Below are 19,958 nucleotides of genomic sequence, written 5' to 3' on the forward strand. Positions count from 1 at the left end.
AACGCCGACTACCTATTATTTTCTATAGAAGCTGCCTGGCCTGCTGAGTTCCTCCAGCATTTTCTCTACACTACAATTTTTTCCGCTAGCTCCATTGAACCTGGTAGGATGGGGGTTTGGCAAGTGGGATGAGCAGGGACAGCTGTGAACATGGAAGCCCTTCACTGCAATGGAAAGTCCCACAAAGGCAAGCTCAGTGAATTAGTTCACACAATGGAGTCTTGCAATACAGTACTTATAAAGAAAGGTCTCAAATATATTCAATCACCTCGGAATTTACTGCAATTATAACAGCATGGCTTATTTTTCAATTTTTATTCTCTTTTCTGCTATCTGAGCACTGTTGCACTCAGGAGATGATAGTTTGCACCTTTAACCACTATGGTCCTCCGACTGAACTTATTCCCACTGTGCTATGAAGGTGTTCCAGTATTCAGAACCAGCAATTATATTTCAAACTTAAGACGGCATGCAACTCGGAGAGGCACCTACAGGGGACGGTGTCTACATACTCTGGGCAACTTTGCCCTTCTTGAAGAAAAGGTCTAGTCAGAGAAGCATAGTGGGTGAAGAAATTAATGTTGACACTAGCCCTGCAAGTTTCGGAAAAGCATGGAAGACAGGCCCTGACAGTTAAGAGCCAATGATATATTGAGAGATCATGGCAACCAGGGCACTGGAGAAATTATATTACCAGAGCAGAGTTTAGGATGATGGAGCCTTACAGCGACTCCTTTGCTTACATCTTTGGAAACAGCTCTATTTCTATCTTTAATATCTCCTTTTTTTTTCCTTTTCAGGGTTCTTTTGAAGACCCTGACCTGGAGTTACAAGCTGACTTCGTTACTTTGTGGAAATGGGACCCGCTGTCAGGGCCTCACAACTGGCCGCTTTTCAATACACCAAGGACGTGGCTTGAAAGAATAGCGCGCCTTCAGGGTGCCGGATTTTCATGGCTCTGGAAGCAGGCGGATTCGAGGTTTGTGCCGCTGCCTGATGTGTCGAGGGAGTACACGGAAGATCGAAAGCAGCGAGCTGGCTGTGTGCCCAGAGACCTGAGTCCTTTGGGCACAGAGCTCAGAAAAAGCGACGCAACAGACTTTTAACACTATAAATCGGCCAGTTGTTTTGTTATGTCTCCCCTCTCGCTGTGAAACAGGAACACCTCTTCTTCCCTTATTAGGGAGAGAGAGATCCTGTGGTATGTCAAATTACGGGGTGAACCAATAGTCTTTGGGGTACTGCAAGTCTGTGTCTTTATTGATGCTTTGCTGCACGATGGAGTGCTTGGTGGAGGGTGCAGATGCTTTTTTGCTGGTGGGGGAGGGGGTGTCACTTTGCTGCTGCTAATGCATGGGAGGGGGAACTGGGGGGCGTCAGGGTTCTAACATTTAACTGTCATTCATTCTATGGGGCACTCCTCTGTTTTCATGGATGTTTGCCAAGAAGAATTTCAGGATGTATATTGTATACATTTCTCTGACATTAAATGTACCTATTGAAACAGCATCAGGCATCCAGCTGAAGATCGTCAGAAGGCTTTCTGACATGGGGGGGCGGCGCACGGGGAGGGATGAGCAAACATCGCTGCTGGGACGGGGGGGGGAGGGGAGGGGGGGAAAGGGTTGAGCAAACACCGCTACTGGGATGGGGGGGGGGAGGGATGAGCAAACACCGCTGCTAGGACCGGGGGGGGGGCACGGGGAGGGATGAGCAAACACCGCTGCTGGGATGTGGGGGGGGCACGGGGAGGGATGAGCAAACACCGCTGCTGGGACGTGGGGGGGCACAGGGAGGGATGAGCAAACACCGCTACTGGGACGGGGGGGGGGGGGAGAGCGATGAACAAACACCGCTGCTGGGACGGGGGTGGGGGAGGAGGGGTGAAGGGTTGAGCAAACACCGCTGCTGGGACCGGGGTGGGGGGCGCACGGGGAGGGATGAGCAAACACCGCTGCTGGGACGGGGGGGGGGAGCGATGAACAAACACCGCTGCTGGGACGGGGGTGGGGGAGGAGGGGTGAAGGGTTGAGCAAACACCGCTGCTGGGACCGGGGTGGGGGGCGCACGGGGAGGGATGAGCAAACACCGCTACTGGGACGGGGTGGGGGGGGGCGATGAACAAACACCGCTGCTGGGACTGGGGGGGGGAATGGTTGAGCAAACACCGCTGCTGGGACGGGGGGGGCGCACGGGGAGGGATGAGCAAACACCGCTGCTGGGACGTGGGGGGGCACAGGGAGGGATGAACAAACACCGCTGCTGGGACGGGGGGGGGGAGAGCGATGAACAAACACCGCTGCTGGGACCGGGGGAGGGGGAGCGATGAACAAACACCGCTGCTGGGACCGGGGGGGGGGGGGGAGAGCGATGAACAAACACCGCTGCTGGGACCGGGGGAGGGGGAGCGATGAACAAACACCGCTGCTGGGACCGGGGGGGGGGGGGGGGAGAGCGATGAATAAACACCGCTGCTGGGACCGGGGTGGGGGAGCGATAAACAAACACCGCTGCTGGGACCGGGGTGGGGGGGGGTGGGGGGAGGGCACGGTGACAGATGATCAGCATACAGAACGCAGCCCGGATGATGGCGAGTATAGGCTGGCTTCACTCTGGGAGGGTGCAATTGGCCAGCCGTCGGAAAACGTGGTAGGAGAGTGTGGGAATGAGGGTTAGAGAGCCAGTAAAATTCGGTAATTCCGTACTAAAGACAGCTGAAAAGGTTGAGGCAAATGCATTTAGCAATGAGTGTCTTAAACAGCATAATGAACAATTATTATTGAATTACCTCTCTGGCTTTGAAATTTTCCATATCAAAAGAGTGGTACTTCAATTCCATTGACGGATGCTAACGTAATAGATTTATATGAAAATATGAAAACTCAACCCTTTTTTCTACATTGAAAATCATTAGATAAATTAAATAGTATTTACATTTCCTGTCCTTGGCTTCCTTGTTTGCAAATGGGAGTTCCACTGGGATTATTTTCTATCTGAACGATTGAAAGCCATACTGTTGCTGGCAAATACTTTATATTTTATACTTTATTGTCACCAAATTGGTACTAGAACATACAATCATCACAGCAATATTTGATTCTGCACTTCCCACTCCCTGGATTACAAATATTAAATATTTAAAATATTAAAAATAGTAAAAATGAGTAAATATTAAAAATTTAAATTATAAATCTTAAATAGAAAATAGAAAAATGAAAAGTAAGGTAGTGCAAAAAAAAACCGAGAGGCAGGTCCGGATATTTGGAAGGTACGGCCCAGATCCAGGTCAGGATCCGTTCATCAGTCTTATCACAGTTGGAAAGAAGCTGTTCCCAAATCTGGCCGTACGAGTCTTCAAGCTCCTGAGCCTTCTCCAGGAGGGAAGAGGGACGAAACGTGTGTTGGCTGGGTGGGTCGTGTCCTTGATTATCCTGGCAGCACTGCTCCAACAGCGTGCGGTGTAAAGTGAGTCCAAGGACGGAAGATTGGTTTGTGTGATGTGCTGTGCCGTGTTCACGATCTTCTGCAGCTTCTTTCGGTCTTGGACAGGACAACTTCCATACCAGGTTGTGATGCACCCTAGAAGAATGCTTTCTATGGTGCATCTATAAAAATTAGTGAGGGTTTTAGGGGACAGGCCAAATTTCTTCTTGGCAGTGAACTCTGCTTGGTTGGAGCAAGTCAGGTCATTTGTGATATCAACCCCGGGGAGCTTAAAGCTTTTGACCTGTTCCACTTGCGCACCACCAATGTAAATTGGGTCGTGCGGTCCGCTACTCCTAATGAATTCAACAACCAATTCCTTCGTCTTGCTGACATTGAGGGATAAGTTATTGTCTTCGCACCATGCCACCGGGTTCTTAATTTCCTCTCTGTACTCAAAACTCATCATTACCCGAAATATTGTTGTGTCATCAGCAAACATATATTGAGTTTGATGGAAACTTGGCTACACAATCATGGGTGTACAGTGAGTACAGTGAGTACAGTAGGGGGCTGAGTACACAGTCTTGTGGGCATCGGTGCTCAGAGTGATTGTAGAGGAGAGCTTGTCCCCTATTTTTACAGCCTGGGTCCTGTCTGTGAGGAAGTTGAAGAGCCAGCTGTAGATGACACAGACTTCCACAAGGAAGTGCCAGAAAAAAACAATTTCCATTTATAGCAACAGCATCACAAGGTGATTCAGAGGATCATTCCCACAAGATAAAGGATCATCATTTATGAGCTCTGCAGATGAGCTCATAAAACATTTATGGCATGAGGTCAACAAAACTGCCTTCAGTAACAAGAGCAAAATTTGGTTATAAAATAGCTTATTCTAAACAAAAATCAATGAAATAAAACATGCACTTATCAAGAAAAGTCAAAATGTATATCTAATTTGGAAAAAAAGCCAAAATACCCATTTATCGATTTACTTTGTAAAATGGAGAATACGAACTTTAAAGCCGCAAACTCAAACATCAGATCAACAAAACGACTGAATTGCACGCAGTGTCTAAATTTTCTTTACTTCCTTGTCATCAGTATGTAACGTTCCGTTATTTTGGCTCGTGTATGTCTAGGGGAAATCCCGCCCAGCACCTGCTTCAGCAGTCCCCTCAGGGTCAATCGTCGCCCGAATCAATCACAAACATCAATCATCAGCCAGCAGACCCAGTAAATTTTAACACATACACTTTATAGATATTACTAATTCTAGGGCATTAATATACATGTGATACAGAGAGGAAAGTAATGAAAAAAAAAGGCGCCAACACTTATTCAAAGTCCAAGTTCTTCGCGCGCTACCGTTGGAGCTCAAGTTCGACGTCAGACGACCACCCGAATTCCGTCGACCCACGGCTCGGGACCACCCGAAGTGATCGACCGGAGCCTCTCCGCACGTCCGCCGTCCTCCTCGTCTCTCCTCCCGACTCCCCGCCAAAACTCAGTCCACAGTCATATCATACAGCATGGCATCCGAAAACAAAACGATACATAACCACCCATTGGCTAATAGCACCCTCTTATCACCCTCTAAACCACAATAAACTGCTAGCGCAAACTCTCTGCAGCGTTAAAACACAACAAAGCCGCATTCCACAGATTAACATAACAAAAATCGCCATTTTAAATGTAACAAAAGAAAGACCCCGTACACTCTCCCCCCACCTAAAAAAAGTCATGCCCTCATGACGTTAACAGTATTCACTAGTACTCCTTGTAAAACACAAAACCCAACCCAGGTGCATAAAGCAGTGACATAACTTTGCAGGGCAGTAGGGATCACACCCTGCTCTCCCGGCGCTATATAAGTGAGTCTTTCCGGGGGATGCCTACTCCTCTGAGGCCTCAGGACTTCCTCTGTGGACTCTCCCTGTTCAGACACCCCAGGTGACCCCTCGAGCCGATCTGTCGGACCTTCCCCTTCACCGGGATCCCTCTGCCCCAGTGAGCCCTCTGGCTCGGGTTCTGCCTCCACCCTCTCCTCCCCCAATGCCGGCTGTAATACAGGCGGCTCTGCAACACCCTCCCTCGGTCCCCCTGACTCAGTGATGGAAGGGCCAAGAGTCTCTTCTCCTGGCACCGGGGAATCAGCGAACGGAAGCAGGTACCACACGTCCGAATCATCATCTTCCGATGACGTATCCCTTCTCGAGGTGGGGACCGGCCCCGTTTTCTTCGCAGCGGCCTCTTCCCGCGCCCCGCGCCCTCGCAGAGTCCTCGTACTAGGAGTAAACTCCCATTCGGACTCTAGGTCCATCTTCACCTCTCGACCCAGAGGCAACAGGTGGTTCCGATGGAGTACCTTGACAGGCCCCTGCCCGCCCTCAGGTCTCACCCGGTAAACCGGGAGATTCGGCATCTGACTCTCCACCACATATGGGGTGGCTGCCCAACGGTCCGCCAACTTGTGCTTACCCTGTAGTCCTAAATTCCGGATGAGGACTCGGTCTCCCGGCAATAGCTGGACGAACTTTACCTTCTGATCATACCTCCTTTTATTCCGCTGGTTCTGCTTGGTGGCTGCCGCCTCAGCCAACTCGTACGCCCTTTTCAACTCTCTCCTCATATCGGACACGTACTTCAGACATGGCTTCGAAGGTATTTCCCCCGCTTCAGTCCCAAAACACAGATCAATGGGCAACCTCGCTTCCCGTCCGAACATCAGATAGTAGGGCGAGTACCCCGTAGCATCATTGCGAGTACAATTGTAACAATGAACCAAATGGGCGATGTGCTGACTCCACTTACTCTTCCGTCCAATCTCCAAGGTGCCGAGCATGTCCAGCAGGGTCCGGTTAAACCTCTCGGGCTGAGGATCACCCTGAGGGTGATAGGGGGTGGTTCTGGACTTTTCAACCCCAAGCATATCCAGCAATTCATGGATAAGCCTGCTCTCGAAGTCCCGTCCCTGATCACTGTGGATCCGCCGGGGAAGGCCATAATGAACAAAGTACTTCTCCCATAACACCTTCGCCACTGTAGTCGCTTTCTGATCCTTAGTAGGAAAAGCCTGCGCATATCTAGTGTAGTGATCCGTGAGGACCAAAACATTCGCGGTATTGCTGGTGTCCGGCTCAATAGACAGGCCAATGCATCTTCCACCCTCGGGACCGTATATTGGTCGGGAACAGTGCGGCGGTTCAGGGTCCTATAGTCCACGCACATGCGTACCTTCCCATTTTTCTTCCTTGCCACCACTATGGGGGACGCATATGGGCTTCGGGCCTCCGCAATAATCCCGGCATCTTTCAACTGCCGCAAGTGCTGCCGCACATCCTCCACATCTGCTGGGGCCAACCGCCGCGACCTCTCCCTAAACGGGGTGTCATTTGTTACCCGAATGGTGTGCCGAGTGCTCTTGGAAAACCCTACATCAAACTCGCCCTGAGAAAAGACATCCCCTAACTTCAGCATCTTCTCCACCAGCCTGCTCTTATACGCCGGCGGTACAGGGGAGTTTTCAAAATTAAAGGCCTCCTCGGTCAGCCGCCCCCCGTCTCCCAATAGTTCTCTTCCAGTGGGCTTCACAGGGGCGCTGGACATCACCGTCACCGGGAACAAGTGCGCGAGGGGCATCCCGCGCTTAAAGGTGATCTCCCTCTCCGTTATGTTCCGTATCATCACCCCCATCCGCCGTGCCTGTACAGCTGAGGGCCTCTGCAATTCAGGTCTCACCAGCGCCCCAGCCGGGAACCAGAACTCCCTTTCCAGGTCGTCGGGGGCGTCTACTAGCAGGGCCTCTCCCGGCGGCAATCCGGGGAATCTGGGGGTTCCCATCACTAATGCCGCCTCCCCTGGCTGTATCACCTTAGGCCTCGCCTGAGTGCACCACACCGTCCCTCGTTTGCACTCCGGGTCCAGCCCCTGGGGGTCACTCACTCCTTCGTACACTCCTCGGAACACGGGGTGTACCGAGAGGGTCTCCAAAAAGTTCTCCCCCCCCTTCTTCTTACAGGCTCCCAAGAGCCGTCGCACCAGAGGGGAGTTAGTCCCCACCAACAGGGCAGCACCACCGGTCTCCACCGGATCCGGACAAACCAACACCAGCGTCTCAAAGGCTTCCGATACTCCCACATCTCCCTCTGAAAATTCCACTCTCACTGACAAGTATCCATCGTACGGGTAATCACCATCACTTATGCCCCAAATCTCCAATGCGTTAAACGGAGTTACTGCCAAATGCTTCAGATATTGGTTGTAGAACGACCGGTACAGTAAGGTAACCTGCGACCCGGTGTCAAGGATGGCTTTCGCAAAGATCCCCTCTATCCGTAGGGACACGCTGGAACGGGGTCCCACCAGCCCATCAGGAATTTGGGCTTGTTTGTTCCGGGGTTCCATAGGGGTTTTCTGGGAACGTGTTCCTCCCGAGACTCCAGTCCGTTCCCTCACTGAGCCTCTCTTAAGTTTCCCGACACCTCTCCCTTCTTGGTGGCCTGGGGGCCCTCCCCCCTCGGCGCATTTCGTCTCTCACAATCCTTCCGTAAGTGGCCAGCTTCCCCACAGTGGTAGCACGCCCCCGGCCACTCACATTCCCGGCGGAAATGCCCCTCTCTCCCACAGTTATAGCACCCACTACTCGCCGCCTCTCTCCTCCCGATACGGGCCCCCGAGGACCCCTTGGATTTCTCTGGTCTCATCCCGGCTACCACCTCCTGAACCGCTGAAGACCGTCCCTGAGGGTCCGAGCCCCCTGGTCGGCCCAAAGCACACTCCTCGGCCCGTACCTCTCGGATCAGCCGTCCGAATGATGGAGGGGAGCTCTGCTTAAATGACTGCCGTACACTCCAAGCCACCCTGTCATCCTCCCGGGAACCGCTACATATCTGGCTCATCCTTAACTCCGCCACATCGTCCTCCCTCACTATACCTCGTCGCAGCAACCCCGTAAGCTTTCCTTCCAGCCTGAAAGCATAGTCGGAGAGCTTTTCCCCTCTTCTCTGCCCCATCCGTTGAAACTCTGCTAAATGCCGCCAGGGATCCCCTGACAGTCCAAACACTTCCTCCAAAGCGTCTAAACACTCCGATAGGGAAGCCAAGGGGCATGCCGCTCTCAGATCGCGGACCACCCGGGCTGCCCCGCCCCTTAAGCTTTCCACCAATCGCTGTCTCTTTTCCTCATCCGAAACTGGCCACACCTCTAACAATTGGGATGTATCTTCAACCCAGGTCTCATAGTCATCCTCCCCTTCCGGGGTGGGCTTGGCTCCCGAGAAAATTCTCAGTTTCGGGCGGTGCACCTCAACCCTTCTCGCCAGGGAGGTAATGGCAGCCGTTAACTCGGCAGTCTCCTCAAGCCCATGGGGGCGAGGCCTGGCCAAACCTTCCCACTCCGCACCTCTACCTCTTGCTACGGGCACCCGGCCGGGGGCCTCAACTAGCTCCTCCGGCACCTCCTCACTTGCGTCCTCGGGGAGGGTATGGAGACCCCACGGCCCCGCCTCCCCCTGGACATGGACTGTCGCTGGTAATTCTAAAGCCATGACGTCGGCACTCGCCCGCACCAACATCCAGCAAGCCTCCAGTTCTTTCCCACCCCTTCTAGCTACAAGTTCTACCTGCCCGATACCTTTAATCAAACTCAACCCTCGCACCAGTACCTCTGCCGGAATGCGATAATCGACCCCGCTTACCACACACGCATGATTCACCGGTACCTCCTCCATTTCACACCAACTTACAATCTTATCTCGCTCCATCTTCACACCACTTACCGCAACCACAAGTACAACTTTCCCGAAAAAAAATCCAAATCCCGGACGAGCCCCCACTTGTAACGTTCCGTTATTTTGGCTCGTGTATGTCTAGGGGAAATCCCGCCCAGCACCTGCTTCAGCAGTCCCCTCAGGGTCAATCGTCGCCCGAATCAATCACAAACATCAATCATCAGCCAGCAGACCCAGTAAATTTTAACACATACACTTTATAGATATTACTAATTCTAGGGCATTAATATACATGTGATACAGAGAGGAAAGTAATGAAAAAAAAAGGCGCCAACACTTATTCAAAGTCCAAGTTCTTCGCGCGCTACCGTTGGAGCTCAAGTTCGACGTCAGACGACCACCCGAATTCCGTCGACCCACGGCTCGGGACCACCCGAAGTGATCGACCGGAGCCTCTCCGCACGTCCGCCGTCCTCCTCGTCTCTCCTCCCGACTCCCCGCCAAAACTCAGTCCACAGTCATATCATACAGCATGGCATCCGAAAACAAAACGATACATAACCACCCATTGGCTAATAGCACCCTCTTATCACCCTCTAAACCACAATAAACTGCTAGCGCAAACTTTCTGCAGCGTTAAAACACAACAAAGCCGCATTCCACAGATTAACATAACAAAAATCGCCATTTTAAATGTAACAAAAGAAAGACCCCGTACAAGTATTTAAAACTAAACTTAAATACGCACCTGGATGTTTTCCCAAAGCCTGCACTCCTGCATCCATTCTGTAAACTGATAAAACATTTCACAATTCATCGTGCTCAGAATTTTAATTTGACAAGTTAAATCTCTGATCCTACTTTCAGAACTGCAGAGAATGACTCACCCCTGATTATCCAAGCAGAGTTTAACTTTATTACCGAGTTCAGCCTAAACTACGAAGTTGCATTGTAATCAGCCATTAATGTGCAGTACTTCTCAAACGAGCAGTTCTCAGACCATCGTAACTCATGCATAAGATTGTAACCATAACTGTGCCAATCCCAAAAATTGCAAGCTTTGTCTGCACCTGTGTGAATCCAATTCATAGTTTCAGAGCACAACGATTTTAGTAAACAAGATAACTAAACATTCGCACTTTAAAAACTACGTTGTGAAAAAAAACTGGAAAAAATAATTTGATCGTGTCCACTGTTTTCTAAAAACATTGGTTGGGGTTTTAAATAAGTATCAATCGACAGTTTTTAAAAAATTAGGTGTACAATCTGTTACTCCTACAGTTTCTGAGCGGCTGGATTATCCCGTTGAGCAAGTGTTCTCGACCAATCACCTATCGTTTTTGATTTTACTGACAGCACTTTTCCAACTTTCTTTCCTTGAATCCTCCTGGCGCACTCTGGGATCACTCACATCATTACTTAATTTCCTGAAATAGAAACTGATGGCATTGTGTACGACAAGATCTTTCAAGCATCTCTCCAAATAGAGCAATACAATCGAATCATAAAGGCAACTGTATCTAATCATTCAGCGCAATTGAAACCACTCAGCGTATCTGTTTTTTACTTAAGTTCGCGAGGGCTACTTGAGTTCGCGAGGGCTACTTGAGTTAGTTGAACATTTGCAAAGAGCAAAGCTTGATTTATAATAAAAGCTTACTTTTTTGAAAGAAAAGAAAAATACATCACATTACTGTACTGGTCGTTCTACGTTCAGTATCTGGCGCATTTACCCCTGACACCTTTCAGTGCACTGGAAATTTGGGGCATCAGTGATGGTGATTACTCGTACGATGGCTATTTGTCTGTGAAACTGGAGTTCCTGGAAGCTGAGGTGGGGGTGTCTGAGGCTCATGAGTCCCGGTACTGGTGTGCCCAGACCCCGGTGAGACTGGGGGTGTGTCAATTCTGGTGGGGACCAACACCCCTATTGTGCGGGGACTCCTGGGAGCCTGCAAGGAGAAGGCGGGTGAAGACTTTTTGGAGACCCAGTGTTCCGAGCTGCTTTTGAGGAAGCATGGGGTCGACCTGGGCTGGACACGGCGTGTGAACGAGGCACTGTGTGGTGTGTCCAGTCGAAGCCCAGGGTGAAGTAGCGAGAGTGATGGGGATCCCGAGATTCCCAGGGGTGCCTGAGGTTGAAGCCCTTTTAGTGGGCACCCCGAAAGATCGAGGGGGAGTCAAGATTCCCTGCTGGGGTGCTGGTGAGACCCGAGTTGCAGAGGCCCTCGGTGGTACAGGCGCACAGGCTAGTGGTGATCGCCAGGAACACGACTGATGGGCGGTCACCTTTAAGCGAGGGATGCCTCTGGCGCATTTGTTCCCGGTGACGGTGATGCAGAGCGCCCCCGTGAGGCCAGTTGGGGGAGAGCTGTCAGGAATAAGGCCTAAATTGACCGCTGAAGCTTTTAACTTTGGGGCATCACCTGTGCAGGAGGGTTGGAAGCGGAGGCTGGTGGAGAAGATGTTGACGATGACAGATGTTTTTTCCCCTTGACGAGTTTGATGTGGGTTGTTCCAGGAGCACTCGCCACACCATACGGGTGACTGAGGATACTCCGTTTAGGGAACAATCACGGCACCTGGTCCCCGCAGATGTGGAAGACGTGCGGCAGCATTTGGACAAGTTTAAGGAGGCTGGGATCATCACGCAGTCCCGAAGCCCTTATGCTTTTCCTATCGTAGTGGCCCGGAAGAAGAATGGGAAGGTTTGTATGTGTATGGACTATAGAACACTGAACAGGCACACGATCCCTAATCAGTACCCGGTTCCCCCGGGTCGAAGACGCGCTGGCCTGTCTGAGTGGGGCGAAGTGGTTTAGCATGTTGGATTTGAGGAGTGGGTATTACCAGATCCTGATGAGTGAGGCCGATAAGGAGAAGGCGGCCTTCATATACCCTCTGGGATTTTACCAGTTTGAAAGGATGCCCCAGGGCATATGGGGGCCCCCGCCACTTTCCAGAGGCTCATGGAGAAGACAGTGGGAGATATGAACTTGCTCAAAGTGCTAGTGTATTTGGATGACCTCACAGTATTTGGATCCACCTTCAAAGAACACGAAGCGAGACTAATCAAGGTGCTCACCCGGCTGAAGCAGGAAGGGTTGAAGCTTTCCCTGGACAAGTGCCAGTTCTGCCAGACGTCTGTTGGCTATGTTGGACACATCGTCTCGGGGAATGGTGTAGCGACCGTCCTGGCTAAGATCGAAGCAGTGACCACCTGGCCGAGGTCCCAGACCGTGAGTGCTCTGCGTTCATTCCTGGGGTTCTGTGGATACTACCAGAGATTCGTGAAGGGCTACACCAAGGTGAGTCATCCCTTGAACCAGCTTCTGCGTGATTACCCTCCCCTGGGACAGAGGGGGAAGGGGAGGAAAGGACGGGAGGTTGGATAATATTTGAACCTGTCAGAGCCCTTTGGACAGAGATGGGATGACCAGTCACTGAAGGAGATACTGCCTCAGGCGCCGGTACTGGCTTTTGCGGACCCCCGATTGCCCTATGTGCTACATACTGACACCAGTCATGAGGGGTTAGGGGCCATTCTATATCAGGATCAGGACACTGGCCTGAGGCCTGTGGCATTTGTCAGCCGGAGTTTGTCACCCTTGGAGAGAAACTATCCCACTCACAAGTTGGAGTGGCTTTGAAATGGGCGGTGGTGGAAAAGCTGAGTGACTAGCTCTACAGGGCCAAGTCTGAGGTGCGGACGGACAACAACCTGCTCACCTACATCCTGACCTCGGCAAAACTAGATGCCACAGGCCATCGGTGGCTGGCAACCTTGTCTGTATATGATTTCAGCCTGAAGTACGGGCCGGGGAGCCGGAATGTCGACGCGGACACGCTGTCCCGCCGGGGCCATGAGGAACTGGGGAAGGACGAGGAGTGGGGGAGAGTTCCTGCATCCGAGGTGAAGGCCATGTTTCAGTTTGCTATCACCGTGCAGGCTAAGGACAAGGAGAGGCCAGATAGAGCAGTGGACTCATTGGGGGCATCCGATGACACTCTGCCTCTAGTGTACTGTGACATGACTGCTCTGAAGACCACGCAGCTGCCAGGGTTATGCCTTGGGGAAGTGGCCGCTGCTCAGCGAGATGACCTGGACATTGTCCCTGTCTGGCATGCCGTGGAAGAGGGGGATGTGACATGGGCAGAGAAGGCTAAGCACTGTTCAGTGTCCCGGTTACTGAGAGAATGGCTTCGGTTGAAGTTGAAGAACCAAATGTCATACCGGGTAATGTCACCCCTGGACCGAACTCGGTGTTGGCAGCTGGTCCTGCCGGAGAAGTATTGGAAGATTGTGTTGAAGTTCTTCTATGATGATTCTGGACATTTGGGGGTGGAAATGACCTATGGATTGCTCAAGGATCGGTTTTACTGGCCCCGGATGAGGATGGAGGTTGAAGAGTACTGCAAGTCCTGCATTCGTTGCATACGGCGAAAGACGCTGCCCGGGCAGGCTGCCCCTTTGTCTCACTTGCAGAGTGCGGGGCCTTTGGACCTGGTGTGTATGGATTTCCTGGCCATAGAACTCGATACCAGCAACACGGCGAATGTCTTGGTCATCACAGACCACTACACAAGGTATGCTCAAGCCTTTCCTACCAAGGATCAGAGGGTGACTACAGTGGCATAAGTGCAACGGGAGAAGTATTTTGTGAATGATGGCCTTCCTCGGTGAATACATAGTGACCAGGGACGAGACTTTGAGAGTAAGCTCATCTACGAGTTACTGGGCATGCTGGGGGTTGAGAAATCAAGGACCACACCCTATCATCCGCAGGGCGATCCCCAGCCAGAAAGGTTCAATCGGACACTACTGGACATGCTTGGGACTCTGGCGATCAGCAAAAAGAATCGTTGCAGTCGACATATTGGGCATCTGGTTCACTGTTACAACTGTACATGCAACGAAGCTACTGGTTACTCACCCTATTACCTTATGTTTGGGTGCGAGGCAAGGTTGCCCACTGACCTTTGTTTTGGGACTGATGCGGGTGAGGTGTCACCGAAACCTTACTTGAAGTATGTATCTGATAGGAGGCAAGAACTGAAAAGAGCTTACGAGTTGGCCGGGGAGGCAGCCGTCCGGCAGAATCGGGGAAATAAGAGGAGGTATGACCAGAAGGTAAAGTTCTCTCAACTCCTACCAGGAGACCGAGTCCTCATCAGGAACCTGGGATTACCGGGAAAACACAAGCTGGCTGCTCGCTGGGCAGCCACGCCCTATGTCATGGAGAGTCAGATGCCAGACCTAGCGGTTTTCCGGGTACGGCCTGAGGATGGAAAGGCACCTGTCAAGATTCTCCATCAGAATCACCTGTTGCCCCTGGGGCAAGATGTGCAGGTAGAGTGGGAGCCTGACGAGGCTGCACCCACTACCAGGATCCTGCGTCCCCGCAGGGTGGAGAACGTGCCTACCCTGGGAGAGACGGGCCCAAGCCCTGCCCCTGTGAGGTATACTGACTTGGAGGATGATGACTGGGATGGTTGGTTCACTCTGCCGTTCGCTGATGCTCCCGTGATGGCGGAAGAGACTCCTGGCCTTTCCCCCACTAGGTTAGATGAGGCTAGTGAGGGGCAGTCCGTGGTACCGCAGGGCACTGAAGGAGAGGATGCAGGGTCTGAACCAGAGATAGAGGGTTCTGAGGTGCAAAGGGGCTTCGGTGACCGCTCGGGGGAGGGTTCGCCTCGTAGTTTCAAAGGGTCCCCTGTAATGTCTGAAGCGGAAGCGTTAGACGAGGGGGTACATAGGTCTCAGAGAAGTAGGAAACCCCCAGAGAGGTTGGCCAATGTAGCACCCAGGGAACAATGTGTGATCTCTACTGTTCCGGGGAGTTGGATCACTGCTTTCTGCATGTGGAGTGGGCTGTGTGTTCTACAGGAAGGGATGGCGAGTTATCTGAACGTCATGAGGGCATGACTTATTTCGGTGGGGGGAGAATTAGGGTTCTCAGTAATATTAGCTGGACTGTTACCTGTTAATTGCCTATTACAAAATGACTTCTCTGAAGTGTTTTACTAAAATGGCTTCTCATACTGTTAACTGCTGAGCAAGGGGTTCCCTGTAACAGCTTGTTTGGGTTATACTTAGTGATAATGGAAATTGTATTCATTTGCTAGCCAATGGAAGTCATGTTATGTTATCTTGTACGCGTGTGCTGAGTTGAGGAGCGCGGGTTTTTTGGGAGGCGAGCAGAGAGGATGGACGTGCGGGGAACGGACAGCGGTTCCAGGGCGGCAGGTACCGGACCTCGGGGGTTCGGATGGTGGCCAAAGTCTCGGAAGGATGTTGTGGATGGAATCGGAGGCGTGAGCTCCAACGTATTAAGATCTTATGTGCACAAGACTGATAAGTTACTTATGTGGCGCCTTTTCTTTTAGTTGTTGCTACTAACCCATCACCAAAACTTGCTATAAGGTATAATTCTTTTCTGGCACTTGGTATATTGTTTGATATTTGTGTCGTGGCTGATCATTGGGTGCCTCACACTGTATCCGCACCAAAGCATTTGCACTGTTTGGCAGGGTCAACGGCTATTCACCCTAGGCAACGGGGTCAGTTGGGGCAAAGGCCGTTACATGGGTACAATCAATGCAGAGGTTGATAGAAACTTGATGAGTCAGGGCATGAGGAGATACAGGGAGAAGACAGGAGAATGGGGTTGAGAGGGAAATGGATCAGACACGATGAAGTACCAGAGCAGACTCGATGGGTTGAATGGTGCAAGCCTGCTCCTATATCTGATTGTGATTAAATTCAATTGGAGGAAACAGTCTTTTTATCTTTTTGACAAGCCCCCTGAAGACCTTTCTTTCAATATTAGTTTTAGTTTCTACATAAAAGTATACAGAGTACAAGAAAGTATATATAAAGATAAAAAAAACAACTACCAATTACATTATATCTATTCATAATAACAATCTCATTACTCCAAATTCATGTCGGTTAGTCAAAGTTATATTGAAATATACTAATTTATTACAAAAAAAACAGAATCTAACCCCTACCAAGATTGAAGCTGTTTATTAAGCAGAAAAGGTAAAATACCTTCTTGTATAATAAAAATTAATAATAGCCAACATCTAAACTTAAACAACGAATTAAGGGTTTTGAAAGTTTTGAAAATAATTCAGAAAGGGTCCCCACAATGTTTGAAAGTCTTGACGAGATTCAGAAATTGAACAACGAATCTTCTCTAAATTTAAGCATGACATAACATCGCATAACCACTGAGCATGAGTAGGAGGTGAAACATCTTTCCATTTAAACAAAAGCGCCCTCCTAGCTATGAGAGAGCTAAAGGCTAAAATATGTAAATCAGATGTCTTCAGCTTGATATCTTGTCCTGCAACAATACCGAATAGGGCCGTCAGAGAATTAGGCTTAAAATTGACTTTGAAAAGTAAAGATAAAGTTTGAAAAACTTCCTTCCAATATTTTTCAAGACATGGACAAGTCCAAAACATATGAATTAATGAAACTTCTCCATTATTGCATCTGTCACAGTAGGAAGATATATCCGAATAAAAACGAGATAGCTTATCTTTAGTCATATGGACTCTATGTACCACCTTAAATTGTATGAAGGATTGGCAAGCACATAGCAATGACGTATGTGCTTGCCATTTAAAAAATTTCATTCCAAGTTTCATCAGATATTGATGTCTGTAAGTCTTGTTCCAGAGATTCTTAATTTTGTCTAAAGGAACATACCTCGACTCTAGTATCATACCATAAATATTAGACATTGAACCATTATAAAAAGGTGTCAAATTAAAAATTACCTCTAGTAAATTCTTATCTGAGCTTATAGGAAATGTGCATAATTGTGATCTTAGAAAGTCTCTAATTTGTAGATACTGTATCTAAAAAAAGTGAGTTTTGGGTAGGCTATATTTAGCTGACAATTGCTTAGATGAAAAAAGATATCCTCCAACAAACAGATCCCAAAAACATTTCATACCCAACCTGCCCCATTCTTTAAAAACTAAATCAGTCATGGAGGGTTTAAAGAATAGAATAAATGGGACTAGAAAGGGAAAATCTCAATAAACCAAAATGTTTTCTAAATTGTATCCAGATCCTCAGAATATGTTTAACTATTAAATTATCAGTTAGTTTACTTACAAATAAAGGAAGTGAGGATCCAAGAACAGAAATAATAGAAAATTTATTAACAGAATTAGCTTCTAAAGAAACCCATACTGGACAGCTCACACGATTAATATAATATATCCAAAACATAAGATATCGTATATTAACTGCCCAGTAATAAAACCTAAAATTAGGTAAGGCTAAGCCTCCAGACTTCTTAGGTTTTTGAAGATAAACTTTATTTAAATGAGGATGTTTATTTTTCCATATATAGGAGGGAAAAATAGATTCAAGAGAGTCAAAAAAAGGATTTAGGAATAAAAACGGGTAAAGCATGAAAAAGGTAAATAAATTTAGGTAGAATATTAATTTTAATAGAATTAATTCGTCCAATGATATTGAAAGAGGTGACCAATTTAATAATAATCTTTTTTACATGCTTCACTAAAGTAAGAAAGTTTTCTTTAAACAGGTATTTGTAATTCTTAGTGATTGTTACACCCAAATAAGTAAATTGATTCCTTACAATTTTAAAAGGGAGATTAGTATTAATTGGTACCAAATTAATTAAAAGGAAATAATTCACTCTTATGTAGGTTCAATTTATATCCTGAAAACTGGCTAAAACGGGAGTAAGGAAAGTACACAAGGTAACAAGGTCACAACATTAGGGATAAAAAGCAGTATATCATCAGTGTAAAGCAAGATTTTGTGGGTGATACCTCAAAATAACACAGATATCATTAGATTCTCAAAAAGAAATAGCAAGGGGTTCTAAAGCTAGATCAAAAAGCAAAGGACTCAACCGACAGCCTCGTCTAGTTCTACGGTGAAGTTTAAATGGTTTGGAATTTTGAAAATTAGTAAGAACTCGAGCGGGAGATAAATAAAGTAATTTAATCCATTGAATAAAATCTCGTCCAAAATTAAATTTTTCTAAGGTTTTAAATAAATAATTCCGTTCAACCCAATCGAAGGCCTTCTCAGCATCTAAGGATATCCCACATTCTGATACCTCCTGAGAAGGAGAGTAAATAACATTTAATACACGGCGTATATTAAAATAGGAATGTCGGTTTTTAATAAATCCAGTTTGATCAGAAATAATAAAAGGTAAAATATTTTCAATCCTACGAGGCAGAACTTTAGAAAGAATTTTAGTATCTACATTAAGAAATGAAATTGGCCTATATGAAGAGCATTCAGTTGGATCCTTGTTCTTTTTTAGGATAAGCAAGATAGAAGCTTCATAAAAAGATGGAGGCAAACCACTCAATTTGAAAGAATCCAAAAAAAAATACTAAGTACAACTGCAGTATAATTAATGAAGAAAAAGCCTTATAAAATTCTCCAGAAAATCCATCTGGACCCAGAGCCTTCCCCAAGTGTAATGAATGTACAGGTGTCCCCCGCTTTTCGAACGTTCGCTTTATGAAACCTCACTGTTACGACAGACCTACATTAGTACCCTGTTTTTGCTTTCAGAAGGTGTTTTCACTGTTACAAAAAAAAAAGCAGCGCGATAAAAGGCAGCGTGCGCCCCAAGCAGCCGCTCTCCCCCGGATTCGGAACGGCATTGCTTTAACATGTGCCTGTGAGCAGCCGTTTGCAAGATGAGTTCCATGGTGTCGGAAAAGCCTGAAAGAGATCGTAAGGGTGTTACACTTAGCGTAAAACTAGACATAATTAAGCGTTTCGATCGTGGTGAACAAAGTAAGGACTGAGTGAGTTTGGCTTGTGGAAGCTGACGAAGATGATGTTGAAGAGGTTTTGGCATCCCATAACCAAGAACTGATTGAAGAGCTGATGCAATTGGAAGAGGAAAGGATAACAACCGAAACTGAATGCAATAGCGAAAGTGAAGCAACTACGTGAGATTTTCACTGCAATGATGAAGTACGACTTTAATTTTGCAAGGGTACATAGGTTTAGGGGATATTTGTAAGATGGTTTGAGTCCTTACAAAGAACTGTATTATAGAAAAATGCACGAGGCTCAGCAGTCAAGCAAGCCTTCCACATCAGCCACAGCAGACGACGAACCTCGACCTTCGACATCGAGGCGGGCAGTCATAGGAGAAGATGAGCTGCCTGCTCTAATGGAAACAGACGATGATGAGATGTCACCCCAGTGTCCCACCACCCCAACCCCCAGGCCACGGACAGATACCGATTCGCGGAGAATGCAGCGGTAGCCGGGAGGCACACAGCACATCTTTAAGAAAAAAGCTGAAATAAACATGCTAATTAATTAGGTGCCGCCCCACATGTGAATTTCAGCCCAGATCAAAGGCAACGCAATCGGCAATGATCTGGGCCGACGATTACATGCTGGGCAGCACCTAATTAATTAGCATGTTTATTTCGGCTTTTTTCTTAAAAATGTGCTGGATGCCTCCTGGCTACTGCTGGACCCCTGCCTGCCTCACGGCAACGTATTGGTTGGTGGCCTGGAGGGTGGGGGCCACTGCACCAGCCAACCTGCGACGACTCAGCCTAACACACCATCATCAGTGTGCTCTGAGCTGTCTTCCCGATTCCAGTAAGTGATACTACACTGTACATACATTATTTCTACTTCAAATCAGCTGTGTATTTTTACGTGTTATTTGGTATGATTTGGTAGCTTCATAGTTTAAAGGTTACTGGAGAGCGCTTGCGCCGTGTTTTTGCCAACAGCTCTTGCGTGAGATTTTCTGCCGA

At 48.4% G+C, this 19,958-nt stretch overlaps 1 protein-coding gene across 3 annotated transcripts in view; it reads right to left on the bottom strand.

Annotated features, from left to right (window-relative positions):
* mcf2l2 (MCF.2 cell line derived transforming sequence-like 2) overlaps nucleotides 1-19,958 on the bottom strand; it is a 407,668-nt gene that overhangs the window by 332,298 nt on the left and 55,412 nt on the right. Inside the window, exon 1 of one of the 3 annotated variants that reach the window (XM_072255233.1) lies at nucleotides 8,217-8,252. The exons of 1 other annotated variant lie outside the window; for it this stretch is intronic. The gene's annotated coding sequence lies outside the window, so the exon portion shown is untranslated. Of the gene's footprint in view, nucleotides 1-4,791; nucleotides 4,847-8,216; nucleotides 8,253-19,958 lie in introns of those variants that run through there. One more of the 3 variants, XM_072255232.1, reaches the window with a different exon arrangement.

The sequence above is a fragment of the Mobula birostris genome, chromosome 4 (genome assembly GCF_030028105.1).
Source record: "Mobula birostris isolate sMobBir1 chromosome 4, sMobBir1.hap1, whole genome shotgun sequence".
Classification (NCBI taxonomy): domain Eukaryota; kingdom Metazoa; phylum Chordata; class Chondrichthyes; order Myliobatiformes; family Myliobatidae; genus Mobula; species Mobula birostris.